This window comes from Triticum aestivum, chromosome 1A (assembly GCF_018294505.1).
Source record: "Triticum aestivum cultivar Chinese Spring chromosome 1A, IWGSC CS RefSeq v2.1, whole genome shotgun sequence".
Classification (NCBI taxonomy): Eukaryota; Viridiplantae; Streptophyta; class Magnoliopsida; order Poales; family Poaceae; genus Triticum; species Triticum aestivum.
In genome coordinates this window covers 99,084,500-99,089,079 of record NC_057794.1, presented here as the reverse complement: position 1 = coordinate 99,089,079, position 4,580 = coordinate 99,084,500, and positions in this window count along the sequence as shown.

Genomic DNA, 4,580 nt, shown 5'->3' with positions numbered 1-4,580 from the left:
CAGGACCCCCGTTTCGACCGTAGGAGGTCCGTTTCCTCCGTTTTGCGGTACGCCACACCCCTCCCGATGAACAGGATCCCATTTCGAACGTGGCCTGTCGAACACAAGGACGTTTCCTCTGTTCTGCGGTACGCCAGGCCTCGTTTCCATCGCCTGTTCCGTCCAAGCCCTCCCGATGAACACGACGCATTCCGTTGCCTCCCCATGAACACGACGCATTCCATTGCCTCCCGATGAACACGATGACGACGTTGTTTCTCCGTTCCGACCCAGCCATGTACACGAGCCCTCGCCGTACGTATGCGCGAGTAGGCGTTCGAGACCCCGCCCGTATGTACATATATGTGGCCGTATTTTCTTTCTTGCATCCTGACCGTTGTACGTACGTGTACATGCTACGTGCGCGCCTCTACTACGACACGTGCGCGCCTCTACATCGACCAGTATATATGTACGTACACATTCGCGACCAAAATGACAATGCTACGTACGCTTCGACCAGGTGGGTCCCGACTGTCAAGCACTTCCTTGCGTGCGAAGATGTAGCTGGTGGGTCCCAGCAGTCAGGGGGGCGAATCGTTTTGTTTTGTTTTTTCCCGGACGCACTTCCTTGCGTGCGAAGGTGTAGCTGGTGGGTCCAAGCAGTCAGGGGGGAAACGTTTTTTTCGCGAAATACGGTGGCCCGTCCGGTGGGTCTCCGCTGTCAGGTGGAGGAATAATTATTTTGCACGTAATAAGGACGCACTTCCTTGCTGCGGTCGTGGACCCAGCTGTCAGCCTCTCCACGTACAGTCCACGTACAATGGAAGTCATTCCTTGAGCACGTTGACCATGCCGCGCTGAGAGCACCAGGGCGGTGGAAGAAGGTGAGGCCTAGGAAGGGGACGACGGGGAGCCAGGGAAGACGCGGCAGTGGAAGCCCGGGCGGAGAGGAGTACGAGGGTTCACTGGTTCGGCTGCGGTGTGAGGCTGTCGTCGCCGCAGGGCCTGGCCAGTGGTGGGAATAGTAGGGGGCGGTGAGGCCTCCGCGGCAGCACAGCCAGCCACGGGAGGCAGGAGCATGCGGCACGACCGGCACTGCTTTGGGCGCTGGAGCAAGAAGACCAGAGGTTGAAGAAGCACTACGGCCGTTGGATGGACATCGTACGGTCACTGGAGTTAGAATCGTTCATATTGACTAAAGTTGACAAAGGCCCCCGTCCCAGTCAGCTTAGTAGGCCCACAAGTCAACCTCCCACCATGGTGGATCCCAGCTAGCAAGGGGAGTATTCATTTTTTTGTGCGTAATAAGGAGGCACTTCCGGTGGGTCCAAGCAGATAGCGGGGGGAACATTTTTTCGCGAAATACGCTGGCTCGTACGGTGGGTCCGAGCAGTCAGGGGGGAAACGTTTTTTTTCGCGAAATAAGGTGGCCCGTCCGGTGGGTCCCTGTTGTAAGGTGGAGGAATAATTATTTTGCGCGTAATTAGGAGGCACTTCCTTGCGGCCGCCTGGACCCAGTTGTCAACCTCTCCACGTACAGTACTCTTTCGATGGAAGTCGGTCATTGACCATGTTGACCACGCCGCGCCAAGAGCACTAGGGCGATGGTCTGTACGACGGTGAGGCCTAGGAAGGGGACGACGCGGAGCCGGGGAAGACGCAGCAGCAGAAGCCCGCGCGGAGAGGAGTACGAGGGTTCACTGGTTCGGCTGTGGTGTGAGGCTGCCGTTGCCGCAGAATAACAGGGGGTGTGGGTGAGTGGAGGGATGGCCTGGCAAGCCGTGGGAGTAGTATGGGGGCGGTGAGGCCTCCGCGGCAGCACAGCCGGCCACGGGAGGCAGGAGCAGGCGGCACGACCGGTGCTGCTTTGGGCGGCTGGACCAAGAAGACCAGAGGTTGAAGAAGCACTACGGCCGTTGGATGGACATCGTACGGTCATTGAAGTTAGAAACGTTTATTATTGACTAAGTTGACAAAGCCCTTGGTACGCTCCAACTTAGTAGGCCCACAGGTCAGCCTCCGAAACGGTGCGCCCCAGATGTCAGGGGGAGGAATCATTTTTTGTGCGGCCGAAGCTAAGAATATCCGAGATTGAAGAAGAAGCACGACATCCCTTGGATAGACATCCAACAGCCACTGCTGCTAGAACCATGTGTTGACTATAATAAGTTGGCAAAGCCTTGCATATGTGTCAACTTATTTTTTTAGGGGACGCGTCACTTAGTAGGCCCACAAGTGTGTGGCAGAGAACTTATAGCCCATTTGTGTTTTGTAAGAATGTATAGCCCATTTTGGAATTTTAATGGAATTTACAACAGCCCATTTACAGTTTGTTAAAAGTACAGCCCATTTTCTAGCTAGGACAATGATTAATAATTTCAACCAACCATTGAAGACAGAATTCAATAAAATTTCCCACATTTTGATGGGCTCCGAAATATTTTTATCCCGAAATTTCTAGTCAGATTAAATATAAATTTGTATTACGTAAAAATCCAACGAAACATTGCACGTGCAACAATGACAATTTAAGATTTTCAAAATCCATAAATAATATTTTATAAACTAATTTCGTGTTTGGTGCATTTTTTTATAGTTACTGCCCAGTTTTTATAATTACATCCCATTTATTATTTTTTAAAGCCCATTTTCCTGTTAAGCCTAATGCATCCCTCCTAGGAAAGATTTGCATCCCAGCGGAGCGGAGAATAACAAGTTGACCTTGCCTGGGTATTCCTCAAAAAGACGTATAGCTGGGATAGCCATTTTCATCTGGAAAAAATTAGTATCTGGGCTGGATATCTGGCCTGGGCTAGACGGGCCACAGCCCGCCCAGTTAATACCCTGCTCTCCTCTAAACAACAACGAAATCATCGCCAAGAAAAACTCTGCAGTGCTCACGCCTCAAAAACACAAATACTGCTCGAGCTACTTGGTCCCAGCTGTCGGCCGCACCTTGTGCAATTCTCTCGTTTATATTGACTACATAGGTTGACAATGGTGTGGGACCGTGATGTCAGGAAACCAGGAAAAAGCAAAAAAAAATAGTTGTACATAATAAGGAGGCACTTGCGTACGTACGGCTATGGCCCTAGTGGGTCCCTAGTGTCATCCAGTCAAAATAAAGTCATCTCCTGAATCCTCATGTTCGTTGACGATGTTAACAATGCTCGGAGCCACGGTGAGCGCAACAACTCGAAGGACAACGGAGAGGGCCTCGCGGGCCCTACGGATGGTCTGATATAGCGCCCGCTACTCATTCAGGAAGCCAGGATCATCGGACACCTACTCATTCAGTAATGCAGCAGTTTGCTTTACACATTGGCTCCTTTTGTGTAGTTCAACTAAAATTGAAGTCATAATAAAACCGAGCTTTAATTTTGATGTCCATGTAAGCAACAATAGGTATAACGGAAACAATTACTAAGAAATAACGGTTGATGACTTGTACTCCCAGAAGAAAAGCATCTACTGATCTACTTTATCTTAATGGGAAACAAAGCAGGAGAGTAGCAATTCTCCATCAGTGTGATTCATTCATATTGACTGAGACATTATCTTAACAATGCCTTGTTTCAACATGTATAAAGAACGACAAAGCTTATAAAGGGGGTGATGCTGAATTTGTTGTAACAAAGCAACAATCATCATGTCTGGGTTGGTCCCATTTTTGTTCACTACTTAATGGGAAAAGACAGCAATACAATAGCTTCAATTCATCATTTATTTAAAACAGTACCAATACAAGTAGCACAGCATCTCAAAGCACACTGCACAATCATGTGGATGAAGACCTATACTGACCTTTCATGAGACGACCAACATAAAATACGAATCTACCAACACGAATAGGAAATCCAATCAAGTTTTGTGCAGTTGCACTGAAATCAAGCAAAGTTGCCGCTGTGACATTTAAGTTTTCTATAGCAACAAGTTGAATAGATATCCCTGTTTTAAGAGGCAAAAAAGAAAACAATTACTAGCCAATAAAGGAGGATGAAACATGCGGCCACAAAAAGAAGCATCTACCTTATCTTGATGGAAGAAAAAGTATAGGACAATAGCATTTCTAAAACGGTTGCATTGATTCATATTAACAGAGAAATTCTTTTAAAACAGATCAGTAGTTAATTCTGAGATTAACAACAACAAAATAGCTGCATGGGACATGCCAGCACCATGTGCGTCCACATGTATAAATGGGTGATGCAGAGTATGTAGCCAAGCAGCATATATGCGTTGGTCCCATATTTGTTCTCTTTGAACCTTCTTCCTATGTGAGGGCAGCAAATCTAGTCGTGCACAAACTACCCGACCCCCCAGTTTCTTTCCCTTTTCAACAAAGAGATCGGTTCCTTATAGATGTGTGTACTGGATTACCCCCTTTTTCCCTTTTCGACCTACAAAGCGGCTGGATAGCCAGTCTATACTACTTTCCGCCCCTCCTTTCCTCATTGAACCACGTCCTAGATTCTTGCTCCAGCCCACCGCACCCTTCTTTCCTCTTTGAACCAAGACCTAGATTCGACTACAGATCTAAAAAGATCCACATGCAGCTAGAGCAACGATGGTTTCAAAGAAACTTATACCTTAGGGTC